We start from the raw sequence: 17,280 nt of genomic DNA, 5'->3' as shown, positions 1-17,280 counted from the left end.
GATGCAGTTAGCTAAGGATAGAAGTCAGTGGAGAGTTTTTGTGAACGCGGCATTGAACCTCCGGGTTCCATAGGCCATAGAGTTAGTTAGTTAGTTAGTTAGTTGTTTAGAGAAAATAATTAAGAATGGTCTCGGTAGGAAGTAGAAGGCATAAATATATTTGTTTTGCAGATGAGAAGAATAGTGGAAACGGGAAAGGAACCCAACCGAACGTTAGAATATTTCAGGAAAATCATTACACACTATGCAATAAAACTGAATGTTAAAAGGATGAAATGGTATATGTTAATTCGACGAAGGAAACTTCAAGCATGGAAGTGGGAAAAAAATAAACAGCTGACCCATCAAGTATATTTTGATTGGAGTAATAGATTGTATAGACAGAATTAGGTATACTACGAAAGATTGATAAAAAAGAACTGGAAGCTGGCGATAAATGGGCATGGACAGTAATAGTAACAAAAATATCTGCAATAAACAAAAACATATTAAGTAGGTGTTAGGAAAAGTTGAAAGAATATTACTGTCGGCAATTAGAAAGAGTAAAAATATTGACAGGGTGTATTTAATATTATTGAACTTGAAGATCTTATGCGCAGAATAGCTTAGGTGAAGAAGGGCTTGAAAAAACTAAAGCTTTGACCCTTTGGTTTCGTAGCTAGCTCGTGTGCCTATGGTTCTCGTCGTCCCGAATACGACTCCCGGTGGGACAGCACAAAAATTTAATTTCACAATTATTCCAGTTTTATTCTTAGGACATTAAACGGAAAGAATCATTTCAAGAAGCTTCTGACAAGAAATATTGACATAGAACGGATTAAATCATATGTATATAGATGATGTTGTATGAATGCGAGGAATGGATTCCAGGGGAAAATATAAATTAGATAATTGAAGTCTTCTATGTGTGATACTCCAGAAGAATGTTGGAAATAAGAAAGTAGGATATCGTATCAAATGAAAGGGTTTTGGAAATGGTAGGAAAAAAATAGAGTCTAAGTCCAAACCAGGTGACAGGATGATTGAACATGTTGTGAGATATGGAGTAATCACACTATTGACTGTGGAAGAAGTGTCACGATGATTAGTATTGGCGCGATTGAAATATATAAATACCAAATAATTAAAGTTGTAAGGAAGAAAAAATTACAAGTGTTTGGATCAGGATAAGGAAGATAGGAAAGCTGTGTGAAGGAATCTCGAAAGATTGCTTACCCAAGAATTTTTACGTCAGAACGAAGAGGTTACGTAAGGCCTGTAACGCATAGAAGCTTCCAAATTTGCGTCTGACTCGGTGATATGAGAATATTTATAATGCTGATAATAATGCATTAATTTTAATTATAACGCATGGTATATGGCATCAAATATTTTACCTTTTTTTTAAAGAATATAGTATCCACTTGAGTAAAGTATATTGAAACACACATAGTTCAAATATGTATTTTACTACTGTCGTTTCCTTTGTTGGAATTATTTGTATGTCATGTATATACAAAAAGACCTTCATGTTATTAATAACCTTTCAACTTGATAAACTTCTAATAACCTTTTCTCTTTCAAATTTTTCGCAGTACTACGACTTTTCCAGATAAATCACATTCCTTATTGTGTTACAAATATTCGTATTAACTACCTATTATTTGAACGGTAATTCTCCAACCTACTCAGAATCAACTCAGATTTTTTTTTGCAGAGATTGCAGAAAAGGAGTATTTTCACAATATTTTTTTACTAAGTCCTTTTAAAAAAATGTTAGACTCTGAACATCATTATGGCACTCAAAGTGATATGAAACGCAGAAATCCCATGCTTAGAATAATTTGGTAATTAAAGAATCATACGAACCATATCAAGTTACGTTTGAATGGAATAGAGAAACATCTCCATGCTGGAAAAAATTATGAATAAATATCCATTCTGACCAACGTTTTCCTGTTATATTTCTCTCCTACTAAAAGAATGATGGCATAGTATTAAATTAAGGTCGGGATTAGTCTCTTTCCTATGATTTCACCTGAAATAAACGATTTCTAAGCTTAAATCTTCAATAGCTTTCCACTCCATCTTAGTTGGTAACTTTGGCATAATATATTATGGACACATTCTCCTTCTCACGAGATAGAATATAAAGCTTTATAGTTGATATGAACTGAAGCTTTCATATGACTCCAAAAGTTGGGAAAAGCACTTTGATATACTTTAAATGATATAGAGCTATTTTGATTTTGTAGTAAACAGATATGAAGGTTTAAATAAAAGCAAAAGCTCGATATGCAACATAGCAGAGGTGTTCACTTAATTCCCAGATTATTTTCTCAAAAAATATTAACCAAAGCTCGAAATTCTCACTGCATGTACATATGGAACATCTCATAATGACGTCACAGTATTATCGCTAACCTGAACACAAGTAGTGTTGGGTGAGGGGTCATTGCGTGCAGCGTGTTGTGCGATCTCTGTTGAATTGTGAAATGAGTGATGCGAAAGAAGTAGTGAATCTGTGTTAGATTTTGTTTTAAACTTTGGGAAATGACTACGTAGACGTACGAAATGTGTCAATGCAAGTAGCATTCGGTAGTTCATCAATGAGTTGCTCAACGATCTTCCAGTGATTTACACGCTTCCAAGCTGTAAGAATGCCCTTAGAGGATGATCCCCGTCGCGGTTTGCCCATCTGTGATTTGAAATGAGGAGAATATTGCTCAGTACGAGCACCTGTAAGATCTGATCGTCGACTGGTTGTCCGTGAAATTAAGATGGATTTAATTATTTCCATTGGCCCATGCTTCCAAATCTTACGCGAAAAGCCTAGCAAGAAACAGAAGAACATTCGCGTCACAATCAGCAAGAAGTTGGAGAAAATAGTCGCTAATGATCCGATATTTCTGAGAAGTAAAACGACAAGGAATGAATGATGGTTTTATGGGTACGATCCCGAAAAGAAGGTAATGTTGTTCCAATGAATGTCACTTAGGTTCTAGAGATAACAAAAAGACCAAGCAATGGGATCTGCCAAATTCAACTTATTGTATTTTTTGACATTTTTTGGGGTAGTGCATCATATGGTCAACTTGTTACTAAGGGGTCTAGTCAGCTGAGTCACAATGATTACGTGATTATGTTCGTCTTACATCAGCCGGAGAAGTAGGCATTGACAAATGGCATTTGCACCATGCCCATCCTTCGTGTCACACTTGTGGAATGGTGTTCAGTTTTTAAACGAAAAGAATTTACTTCATTGTCCTACATCATTCCCTTATTCGCCAATTTTTTCTGTACCCTGCACTGAAATGTACATTAAAATGGAAACGATTTTACATTATCCAGGATATTTAGGATAACATAACGAGGTAAGTCCGACAATCTCAAAACAGGGATTCCAGGTACGCTTCCATCGATAACAACTACTTTGGAATCAGTGTATTTGTACAGCAGAAAAGAACTTTGAAGGTGACATGCACGAATAGATGGTAAGTCATTCCCATTATTGATTACACCATCAGTTCGGGAATTAAACGAACAGTCTTGTATGTCACAAGTTGTTAGGATTGAGAAAAATACATGTTACTTTACCTACAGCAAATGATACTTCTGAGTATTCACGAAGATTAGAGATGGGAAATTGATCACTGAGGGCACCATTTGCAGCCAACATACTGTCTCCTATTCCTCCAATTACATTGATATCTCCAGGGCGAAGACGGTGGACACTGGTGGGGGGATGAGGAGATTTTGATACTGCACAAGGAAATTGGTAAGTATTTGGAATGCGGCGTTGTATCCGAGTATTCTGAAATAATTATGAATTTTTTTATTTAATTAAAGACCAAACATAGTAAAACACTTTCAAATAATTCATGGTAACATTAAGGTTAGAAAAGGGAGTAAGGGATAGAAGTGATAAGGGGGGATATATACAGCTTTGGTAGAATTTATGACAAAGGAAAATATTATATTTAGTGTCGAATTTCTGCTATATATTATACTCTACCGTAGTGTTCTGGAGACTTGTAAGAAGGTTGGAACGCAGATAGGATAAATTTTGAACACTTAGAGCTTAAACAGCTAAGAATGTTTTAAATATCAATACAGAAAATAATATATAAATAAATTACCAAAACTCAATTAATATAGGGCTGTATACTATCATAGGATGACATTATAAAAAATGTGAGATATTTTAATTCATACCTGGCGTCTCTGTGCATTTGAAGCTGCAATAAGAAGAAAAGTGATCAACCTTGCTATACCTGGAATGAAAAGATAATAATTGTAGAGGTAAATATGTATTTACAGAAAAAAAACAAAGCTGTACAATTACGTGAGTTGTAAATAAAGCTGCCAACATAGTTAATACACTCATGCTATTGATCTGACATTGGCAATCATATTGCAGACATTCAGTATAACCTCCTGCGTTGCCTTGCACCTTTTCCTAAATCCGTGGTAGTCGTTCTATGTCGTTGGTGAAGTTGTTTAAGTTGATCTCAGCGATGGACCACCGTACAGCGCATAACAAGGATAAAATATCTGGAGAGCTGGTGGTTTGGAGGGGAATAGATCAACTGTGGAAACAGATCGAAATCGCAGGTATTCACGTCTGAAGAGTACAGCAGATGTTCTAAGATATCCCATGGTCAGTTGGCCTATACTGGGTCAATGTACTTGCTACATAACGACAAGCAATTCAGTGTCTCCTTCACAATAGGTCATACAGTTTCATTACTAAACCCAAATTCTGCGGATACTTCCCTCGTAGTCCAGCGATCAATTCCAAGGAGACTTCGTAATAAGTTCACCCACTCCTTCATAACGGACAGACGACTGCTAAGATTGAAGTTTTTTGGATTTTCCAAACAGAACAAAACGCCTTCTTGGTCCACTGTAAAACCATCCGATACAATAGCACAACCGTATCAGATTACTGACATTTGTTGTTTTTAATGCAAATCAGTAACGTATGCAGATTTTCATCACAGGGAGACGGATTCATATCATTTCAAGCATTTGTATACATATCTTAACGGTGTGTTATTTACATTTCATGACATTTTCGGTTTCGTTTCTTTTAAATCTAATAATTATCTGAAAATCAATTTTCGGTTAGGGAAACCGAAATTTGTTTTTCAGTTTGAGAAACGAATCCATTTTTTTGTTTCAAGAACCGGAATCGATTTTCGGTTTTCAAAACTGAAACCAGTTTTTCGGTTTTAAAAACCGAAATCTATTTTTGGGTTTCAATAACTGGAAACAGAAACGATTTTCGGTTTTTGAACGCAAATATCTATTGTAAAAATCGAAATTTAAATTCTGCTTCAAAATAATGAAACGGTGTTAAAACCCAGTAACAACTGGCGATTTTGGTCACCTTTACATTACAAAGATTCTTTCAGGCAAATAAAGACACTTGCGTTAGGAAGAACGGTATTCCATTTCTTTCCATTTTTTTTGAGATTATCATTCCCTATATAACTAATGCTCGAAACGAGAAACGTTACGCTTCGCTGGTACCCTCGCATATGAATTTTCAAGTGTACTGTCCAATTAAAATATTTACAAAATCTCACTATGAAAGATGCCAGTATAAAAATCAAATGGAAAGAAGTGTCAGAATATTTCAAATGGAGTGTAGACCCATTTCGAGGATTGCACAACATACTCAGAGCCATAATAAATTTCTTCAGAACTCGCTGCAGAAAGAAATTTTTGGCGTTTCCAATTATCAAGTTGGTAGCAGCGTAGGAGGATATTTTTTATCTCGTAATCATAGAGTTACTTCGAAGAATAACAGTTGAAACTTGATCTCCTTGTCAGAGACTATAACAACAGACCTCCTTGAATCGTTTATATATGTGGTTCCCCGATTGGTCCTACGATGCCTTGTTCCTCGGGGCTCCTATCTTGGAATATACTTCTAGCCCTGGGTAGAAAGAACGCAACAAAATATAAAGTGGATAAATTTCTTTTTCTCCTTTCAGCTCGTTATCAAGACCGGGAATCGAACGTATGACGGCTTACACCAAAGACTAGCTACTAGATCAGTGAGGAGTGCAATTTTGGTGTCTGTTTTAAATAATGATTATTGTTTACGAGTAACATTTACAAAAAAACGTTCAATTTTGTTGGGAAGAACCGAGTATATCGAATTCTAATTTTGTGTCACGGAATCAGTATACCTGTCAGTGGAAAATGACTGCATAGATATTTGTTTAGAACCTTCTTTCAAAGGAATTCCTTTTATATTCGTGTAGTCTAGTTCACACGAAAGTACATGAAACGGGGTAATTAAACCGTTCAGTTAAATTACAGTTGACGTTTTTCAAAAAAAAAATTTGCCGTGTTTCACATGTAAAACACAAACAGTAGCGTGACTAGAATTGCTTTTAGGGACAAGTAATGGAGCCCTTAAAATTTTGAGGGGCATTTGTGTGTAATGTACTTTGCTAAATAAAGGAAAATAACACATACATTGATTATATATTGAGCGCCTTTTGTTCAGTCGTTACGTCATTGACTTACTACTAGGGTTTTCAGGTAAATCGATAATCTATTATATACTTACTAAGGTAGATCTTCATCAGGTCTTTTAAAACTCGTTCCTGCGCTCAACGGGGATGATGCTAGAGGTAAATGAAAGAAAATGCCACATTATAATTTAAACTGCGAGGCCTTGTTTCGGGTGCAGATTCCAGTAGAAAATATGACGATGTTGGAACATCGTACGGGAGATGGGAAAACAAGTGTCTGATACCAAGGGTTTGTCATTCCTCGGTGCGAAGTAGGGGCAAGTGTGTTACTATCAACGAGGTGATCCGCGTTCAGATCAGATTTCTGGACTTTTATTGCCCTATTCTGACAGTGTCTTTTCAACCAAGTACAATCTTACATGTCGTGATGTAGATAATGCTTGGCATTTGCCGGTCATTATATTCTACTTGTACGAACCTTGGAAGTCAAACCAGGCCTCTCGCGATTGGAGGTGAGTCTCATAGCCGCAATTTAAGCAAGTAACACACATACAATGAGTATGTGTTGTAGATATCGTATGCTCACTTTGTAGCACAAATTAAATACGTTCAGACATTCGCGTATGCTGTTTCTGTTTATGCACATAATTTCCACCTTTTAAAAATTATTTTCCTTTATATTCACTTTAAATAACGAATGCACGATGAAAAAAGAAATCAAAAAATCGAATTTTGGTTTAGATAATTGAAATCGAAAATAGGTTTAAAAAAACGACTTTGAAGATCGAAACCAAAAACTGATTTTAAAAACAAAAATCGATTTGTACAGAACTAATATATTATTCTTTTTTAAGTTTCTCAGTGTATGCTTTCTTGAAAGAAGTAGAAATGATTATGAGTTATAAATTAGTAAAATATAAATGTTAACATTAAAACTACTATTGTTTCAAACGACTTTTTAAATCTGAAACAAAACTAGGTCCGATCCAACCGAATCGCATCCTCTATGGGCTAACAGTAGACCATTCCAGGAGATGGTTAATATGGTAAATGTTTAATTTTGCATAATATCTTGCCTAAAGGGGCAGTTAAAGAACATAAACCTCTCTTTTGCGTAATATACTTCCATTAACTGCTTGGAATTTAATTGCTTGGATTTAGACCCCCTTCGTCCTTCTGACAAGTAAACCTTACGTTTGGGTGAATCGAGTTGCTGACTGAGACACATATGAGAAAGTAGTACTAAATGTGGTCAGTATTTCAGTGAAGTTGTAGGTGCGAAGCTCCAGGGGTTTAGGAGATACAGCTACCAGAACATCACATGGAAGTACAGAATAGTCTTCATACAGTTGGAGGTAAAAGCCCTGTAAGACCTCTTGTAACGACAAAAGGTGAATAACAAATATATGGATACATATTAGGACTAGAGGGAAGTCATATAGTAAGGGTATACCTGACGGCGGCCATCTTGAAATCCGCCATTTTGAATTAAAGTTAAGTTTTTAAAATAGGAATAGTGTCATGTCATACATGATTTAAAGCTCAAATTTAATCAGAAAAACATTGGTGACGTTAATTTTGATTTACGCGCAATTGGTAAAGAGTTACAGGGAAATTAAATATTGTTACAGCATATGTATTAGTCCTTTACCCCACCTTGTAAATTTTGTGTTAATGATAATAATTAAATAAAAAGCAGGTGGATAAATATTAGGTCTATGGTAAGAGTTGTCTTGATGACGGCCATGTTCAAATCCGCCATTTTGAATCAGATAAAAGTTTTAAACAAAACGTATAACAGTGACACCTTATTAATAGCAAATTTTACCATAAATCCAACGGTATAACAATTTTTGCTTTATCATTAACCAGCATTCTAGCCTGAAGTCATCTATTGCATTACTCTATTCCCATTTAATTTTGTGCTGGTTAATGATAAAGCAAAAATGGTTGTACCGTTGGATTTATGGTAAAATTTGCTATTAATAAGGTGTCACTGTTATACGTATCTGATTCAAAATGGCGGATTTGAACATGGCCGCCATCAAGACAACTCTTACCATAGACCTAATATTTATCCACCTGCTTTTTATTTAATTATTATCATTAACACAAAATTTGCAAGGTGGGGTAAAGGACTAATATATATGCTGCAACAATATTTAATTTCCCTGTAACTTTTTACCAATTGCGCGTAAATCAAAATTAACGTCACCATTGTTTTTCTGATTAAATTTGAGCTTTAAATCATGTATCACATAACCCTATTCCTATTTTAAAAACTTTACCTTAATTCAAAATGGCGGATTTCAAGATGGCCGCCGTCAGGTATACCCTTACTTTATAACTTCCCCCTAGTTCTAATATGTATCTATATATTTGTTATTCACCTTTTGTCGTTACAAGAGGTCTTACAGAGCTTTTACCTCCAACTGTATGAAGACTATTCTGTACTTCCATGTGATGTTCTGGTAGCTGTATCTCCTAAACCCCTGGAGCTTCGCACCTACAACTTCACTGAAATACTGACCATATTTAGTACTACTTTCTCATATGTGTTTCAGTCAGCAACTCGATTCACCCAAACGTAAGGTTTACTTGTGAGATGCCCATATCTTTCCACAAATCCGGTTTCATCCAGTTTTTAGTATTTTCTATTCGCTTTATATTTTACGCCGCCAAAACTCTTTATTCTAATTGGGACTATTTCAGAAACTCTAGTATTAAGGCGCACTTCTTGTCATTTTGCTAACTGGAAGGCATCGAGCAACAATCTGCTAGTGTCACTTCCGAAATATTTAGGAGTTTGAGATATAAAAGCAGTAAAATCAAGGTAAAATTAGTCTTACTTAAGAAATGAACCATCCAGGAAGCCTTTCCGAGTCTCATAGTGTTGAAATTTCATTCTAGACAGTCAGAAAACCGTAAAATAGGAAGTTTAATTCAGGAACGCCACGTTGGTGCATATCGATGGTGATGGACAGGATTTACAGTGTAGTGTATTAATTCTCAGTTGCAAGTGATTTAAATGAAGTTTCTGTGATTTAAACGTTTAGAATATCCTTTCTACCCCTCCAAATTCGCGTAGGGTACGATAGGCCTGTCCACTTATAGTTCTGTATCTGTAGTATACGTGATTTTTCTTTTTCTATTAGTAACATGGCGGTAGGTGCAGGTTCCTTTGTAGTTAAATTGAATTTCACAATGTCCGTGTAAGTTAGACCTGGGGCTCTCACTTATTCCTGAATTGATCATGGCTTCCAATACATTATGGGCTAAATAAAGGATCAAAAAGAGTTATTTTCCCTTCAAGGATGGGACCCTTACCTTTAGTAGTTTCAATATGTCCTTTCTGTGGCATTGAAAGAAATTGGAAAACCATGATTTAATTGGTAGAAGAGCCATTGGGCTCTGATTATTCCTTTCTTTTTCATGCGCATAGAGCCGGTTTAGGATGGTGCTTTCAGTAATTTCTTTGATTTATGTGCAGTTGAACTGGGTGATAAGATGATTTGATGTGTGTAGTGATATGTATTAATATTTGTGTTCTTGGTCTATATGGGATGTAGTATGTATGTGTGTGTAAATTTTAGTATTTTGACCGTAGTGATGTGTGAGTGAAAATGTGATTTATTTCTGTATGGACAGTGTATTGCTTAATTAGTCATCTCTCGTAGTCAATCTAAACGGATAAACCAATTCGCATCTCAAATTCATAGTAACACGAAATTACTCCCTAGATTACTCATAGCTATCGATGACAAAGTACAAATTTCATTTGCTAGTGCAAAGTTAGTTTGTGTACTATTATTGCCATCTCGTTCAAAGTTGTGAATTATTCGCAGCTAGGTTTTTGTTACTCTGATACTTAATAAACTGGTCAACACGAAAATGACCCTCCTTTTGCGATTAATGATGAGTAAATATTAGTTCTGGCCCATATGAATAGGTATTTAGAAAATTTACACTATAAATTAACTTTCCTGAAAAGCACAGTCATTTATATAGTTAAGTAATCAAATTATTAATAATAGTCAATTTTGCTTTTCCCCTTAACTTGAAGTTTGTCTATATGGCATTATTTTTGTTGTCAGGCTGCAGTTTTAAATTCTCTCTTTCCGTTGCTTTCTGTGAACAATCTCATTATTGACATTTTCTGACATAATTGCATGTAGTTAAGAATATTGAGTTTTCATCGTGTATAAAATAATCCGAAACCGTAAAGTGAAATATACTATGATTTGTTTTGAAAGAATCTGATATCAGTCCATACAAGCTCACGCGTGTTGATTAACATATTAGAATAATGTGTTGAGTTTAGTATATATAATAGGACTGCTGTGAACAGTCTTGGTCGTAATGATAGTGTTAGGGTGTCTGAAAAATAAATCGACGTTATAGAAATGAATAGATATATATGTAATTGAGTAATAATAATATTAATGATATATGTATGTATATGATAGAGAGTATGAATAAATAATAGGACACCCGTGTGTATATATATGCCCGGTTGTGAATTTTACTACGAGATATGGATTTTGTTTACACAATGATAAATATTTAGTACATTAATCATTACGCCAGGATATTTCTGTGAGGATAGCGTGTTATGTAAAAATGAGGGGTGGTATTTTCGCTTTGTGGCTTGACGTTTGATAGTAAACATACAGGCCAACTGATCATCCGTCCTGACAATACGAATAATGGTCATATAGCAAATGATTCCAGACATTTTCCAGTTAGTCACAGAACAGATTAACCGTTTGCAGAATAGACACCATTAAAAACATACGCGTTCAATTTACATTTGCGATACTACTATGCAATTTTGAAAATTTTTCCCAAGTCACCTGACTGAGCTAAGTTCATTATTATTCGCAGAGGTGACGAGGTGGATTGGATCGATTAATATAGAAAATTTATTACAATGGAATTTCGTTATTCCGTACCAATGTGTTGATCCTCCCCCTCCAAATATTTTCGTTTTCCTTAGTTTTAAACTAGGTAGTGACTGAAATTAAATGACACCTCAAGGTTGGCGCTCTTGTGGATGTGGGAGCTACTAGTACGATTTGGCAGATAACTTATTAGTACAACATTTATTTTATTTAATTTTTTGTTAATTTTGATAAATCCTAGTTAGAATTTTCTCTACTGTATCGACCTTATTCTAGTTTCCATACTTTACTCGGAACTCTTCTCAGTTTCTGAGGGGACGAATATTTTTTAAATTTAGAAATCCTAAATTAATAAACCACACTGACTTCTCGGTAGTGCCGGAATATCCAAGGTTTCAGCCGGACACAGCGCGAAGTGAGATTTCCATAAAGCAATTGTCTTTGTGGACATCTCGTTCAGGACACGGACTAGTTTGTGGGCTTAGAGATAATTATCTTAGGCTACATATTTAGTAGGCCATCTTTTTCGGCATATGAAAGCATATTTGGTTGTGGATTGTTGTATGCCTAAATTCGACCACTTATTTTTGTAGTTTTAGTGTCGTAGCGTATTCCTTTGGGGCCGCTTTTTCTTTTTCTTCTGTATCTATCCAATTATTCTCTTCTTTGAGATTTCTTAATTTTTTTTAACCTTACCCTCTTTTTGAACTTGACAAATATCAACTATTCAACATATATCATTTGAACTTGATTTACTAACTGAGATGTCGCAAACACGATTCGTAGAAATATTCGTTGATGTGGAAGGTTAAGGGAACGTTTCTCTATCATATTTCGACACACTGCGATAGTGAGTGATGGTTCAGTACACGATAAAATGTTATTTTTTATTTTATTATTATCCCTTCAGAATTCTGTGTTAGACTATCAGTTATTTCTACCTTTGTTCCCATTAGTAACCATAAAAGTAAATGTTGTTATATTAATAGTTGTTGTGGGCCCAAAAGTAGTGTTAACCTTTTAGAACCATATAGTTATACATATTTCTGTGTTTACGTGCCTGCCATGCGAATTAAATATCAACTAGTCTTAATAAAGTGCTTGGGAATATTAATCATATTATTATGTGCGGTCAGTTAGTTATTTGTAAATGTGCGATTTATTCGGATTCTCTCTTAGGTGAAGTATTGCAACCTAGAAAATTTAATTTGTCGGGGTTATTGATTTGAAAGTTTAAATGATTATTGAATATATGTATATTAAGATATAAATATTTGTGGAATATAAGTATGATATTGAAATAAAATGTATAATGGAGAATTGAATAAATATGTGTAAAGGGTCTTGGTACGTACCCCGAACGGTCCTTGGTTGCTATAGTTCCAAGATATCCGATAAATGTAAAACATGAATGTTAGTAGATACCGCCGCATGTTATAAATATTCTCTTCAAACTTTGTAATATTATTAAATAACATATGTAATGACTAACATCATCTGTATTAAACTAACTGCATGTAGCATGGGATTTAGCCAGGTCATCGTAACCCTATTGTATTCTTAAATCTACCTTCAAGTTAGTAAACTAAAATCCTTCCGTAAAACTACGTTTCGATTTCCATCTCTCCCATACGGATCCTCAAACTTGACCAGTGTTTCCATCTCAGTAGTTGTGTTCGCAATACAAACGAAAGTCATTCTGAGCTCGGAAAATTCTCGTTCCTATACATATATATAGTGCGAATCTAACGATAAATTTGTGTACTTAGTAGTAGAAGGTGATATTTACTGAGAGATAGTTAGTGAATGGAATAGTAAGCCAATGACAAAATGATTCACATTAGTCACCGTGATATAAGTGACAAGACTGATATCTTAACCCCAGATATGGGAGAAATGTATTCGATAGATACTTCGACGAACATAATATGTGTTAATGACGATTAGTAAACGCAGTCTTATGTGTGTATAAGAAATGCAATAAAGTGAAATGCATGGACACAAGAAAGGGTGCTTCGACACTACTTATAATATTATAGCTCGTCTGAAAGTATGACAGAGGATTCGTATAACGAATCAAAAAGTTCATATATGAGGTAAGGACTCATTCCTAACCCTCATCATAAGATTTTTTTCATTCATCATATTGTATGCTATACTTATTCTTGGACGTATACCATATTTCCCAAGTTAAATAAAAATATATTTTTTTCCTTTTCTGTAAATTTGGCTGTTAATATATATATATATATATATATATATATATATATATATATATATATATATATATATATATATATATATACTATTACATTGCTGTTATTCAATTTCATTTGTAGATTGATACATTTATACGTATACTTATTGTATGTTTATACAATTCTGTGTTTAATTTCCTAATAGATGTAATAAATGTTCACCAAATTAGTGCGGTCCGTAAGTGCAATAACTTGTATGGATCGTGCATTTCCGGTTACCAGCACGAAATTTGGTCAGAGTGTTTAACGCAACATATAAATGAGAAAAAAGCCGGGAGACAGCTTCACAATATGTTTCGTGTGACTCTGGGCGCCATCTTGAAAAATGGCCTACTTTTCACAAGTTCCCCAAATTTTGTCGGATTTACACCGTCTTTGGGCTCAAATTCACAGGTAAAACGCCTATAGAAGACTGTGAACTGCTAGACAATAACGGCAATAGCTTTAATTTCTTGAGGGAGGGCTAGTGAAAGGGCGCAGGTATTCTGGGGGGCAGTTATTTTGTGTACACCAAAATAATACTATTGTGAAATGAAATGAAATCTTTAAGTTTTACGTCCCACGCTTATGCTGGTTAGGCTAAAGGAGACGGTGATTATAAGAAATGAGTGAAATGGTGGAATGAAGAAAGTGGGAGGAAACGGGAGAACCCCGAGAAAACCCATGAGCACGGCATTTGTCCACTACAAAGTCCACACGGCGCGAGCTGGGATTGAACCAGGGACCCCAAGCACCGGAGGTGAACGCTTTACCACTGAGCCACCGCCCCCCCCAATAATACTATTGTGTTACTTGGCCAATATATCAAGTCAACATCTCTGAGAAGGGGGCTCAAGACAGGCCCATATCCACGGGAGTCATGGGGTTCCATCCCTTAAATTCCTACTGCCCCCCTAAAGTTTTCACGGTAGGCTTGCAAGAGCAGATATTACAGTTAATATGGTTGGATCGGGCCCCCTAACTTCTACCACGCCCCCTACATTTTTGCGATGGCTACGAGCCTGGCTCATGATGCCACCAGAGGCACTCGCAGCCTTCTTTCCATCTAGCGTTGTCACAGTGCTGCCATTATTTGCAACATGTATCGACTATTAATACATGTTTCTGCTCCACTCACTAATATTTCGTTGGAAATAGCCAGAAGATTCGCGCCAGTCTGTCCGCATCGCAGCTACCACAGAAACCAAAATGTATGAGGACTTCGTTTATAACTGTCTAATGACATGCGAGCAGTCCATACAAGGTGTTATAAAGAAAGTTAATATGCAGCTTTTCAACTGTAGCTCGTTGAAAGTTCGTTGCAAAGATAAGATGAAACTTGCTAGTGCACACAAAGATTCTAACCTGTTCTGAAAGATGTTCATAGCATGTCAGGAAATGGAGGGCGATATCAGAGAATTCTTTTCTCATGAGAACACAACTTATCCTCCATCAATATCTGAATTTGGAGATCACACTTTCTATCTCTAAATCAGATATTTTGAAATGTTTTGAAAAATTTGATGGGTGTACAAGCACCCCCCATTCCTCTTGTCTTGTCGTCGATGGAGCGATGCTGGTACACCCACTGCAACCATGAGCAGCGAAAACAGAATATGCAGCAGTTGTGAATAACTGGGTTTCTTTCACACTTCGAGACACTAAACGCTTAGACGTTGTCTTTGACCGCTACATTGGAATGAGCTTGAAAACACAGACGCGTGGGCAGGGCGACCGCTTTTTTGTGAACCCAACGGGACCGCTTCCAAAAAAATTCCAGAAGTTCCTTGCAAATGATGACAACAAGGAAAGGCTGTTTCATTACCTCGCCGAAACAATAACTGCGGCTGATATTTCAAAAAGAGGAATATTCTGCACAAGAGGAAATTAAGTCTTATCCTCTTCCTCAGACTTAGATATTACTGGTGTTTCTCCCTCATCCCACATAGAAGCTGATGGAAGAATCTTTCTGCACGTCCGTCATGCCGCCAGGAAGGGACACAAAAGTATTACAGTTCATACAGTTGTCTCCGATGTTGTTGTTATCGCTCTCTTTGCGTTTCTGCATCTGTCACCCACTCTGGAGAAACTATGGATTGATTGTGGTTCTGCAAAGATGCGACGTTTCATTCCTATACACACCATGTGCACGAACTTAGCTTCTGGAACGATATATTTGCTGCCGTTTTTACACAGTTTTAAAGGGCTGTGAAACAGTGTCAGCCTTTCTTGGCGTTGGCAAGACAAGTGAATGGAATACGTGAATGGCGTTTAGAGAAGTGGATACAGCTTTCCGGGAACTTTCAGTCGTTCATTTTCACGATGTTGTAAGCTACCAATCTCGCATGCTAATCCAGCGGTTTGTGACGCTCATGTACGACAGATCAAGTATTTGCGAGGAAGTCAACGAAACCAGACGTATTCTATTCAGCAAGAAAATTCGCACAATAGACAGAATACCTCCAACTGAAGACGCATTGAATCTCCACACAAGAAGAGCAACTCTCCAGTACAAGATCTGGCGACAGTGCCTCGAAAAGAATGTGCATGATGTTGAACCCCTGAACTGGGGTTGGAAGGAAACAGATGACGGACTAGGTTACCAACATGTGTGGACTACATTGAGGAGTATGTCTGATAACAGTCGACAACTGGTGGCATGCCGTTGCAAACTGCGCTGTACTGGGAAATGTACTTGTATTAAGAACGGCCTCGTCTGTACGTTGTTTTGCGAATGTGAAGGACAATGCAAACAGTGATATCACTATGAACACAGCAGCTGAACTTTTTTTTTTTTTTTTAAATATGAAAGTGTATATGAGTTATGTAGATATGTAACATTGTAGCAAACGTATTAAAGTTGTAGAATGATAAACTGTATTAGTTTGTACTTGATATATAACACCTCTACAATAAAAACTCACAGTGAGGTTGGGTGACCGGGGAGGCCATTCATGCAGTTACCCTTATGGGACATTACCTTTTTGGGTAAATTTTAGAGTTTCAGTCAAACAGCTATTACAACGAGACTATTTATAGTAGGATCATAGTTCATACCTCCTTTTTGTAATGAAGCTGCGTTTCCAACTGCACTAGTCAAATTTCGTTATTTTGCACCTAAGGCGGGAAATTCCCGCCCAAAGTGTGAAAAACGGAAATTACAAAGGGCACAAATATCTCCACTCGAACATGCAAGTGGTACATGACACGAACATGCAAGTGGTACCAAAAAAAATTGCTTTATAGTGAATAGAATGAAGTATGAAGAATGGTCCCCCAAATATTAGTGTAGATGCTCCAGCCGATTTACCAATTTCCCCAATAATACATTGTCAGTCAATTGTTTTTTAATGAGCTTCAGCATAAAGATTATTCTTCGTAGAAACATGAATCGTACCTTGTTGTCTTTAAAATGAATCAACCTTTCGAGTGGTATCACTTGCATGTGGGTACTGTGTGCCTGTGAACCGAAAATTACCTCGAAAGGGAAATTTTGTCAGAAAAATCACCCTTTTTCAAGTTTCGATCCCTCTCTCCCCTGTGTTAACGCTTGGATCTCAAAATCGCCTAAAACATACTACATGGTGTATGTAATATCTCAGGAAAATATCGATTTCATATCTTGAAAACCAAGGGCGGTAAAGAAAATCCCCCCCCCCACGTGGAAAGCAT

Source organism: Thermobia domestica, chromosome 1 (assembly GCF_964235325.1).
Source record: "Thermobia domestica chromosome 1, izTheDome1.hap1.1, whole genome shotgun sequence".
In the NCBI taxonomy this organism is placed as follows: Eukaryota; Metazoa; Arthropoda; class Insecta; order Zygentoma; family Lepismatidae; genus Thermobia; species Thermobia domestica.
This window is presented reverse-complemented; position numbering follows the sequence as displayed.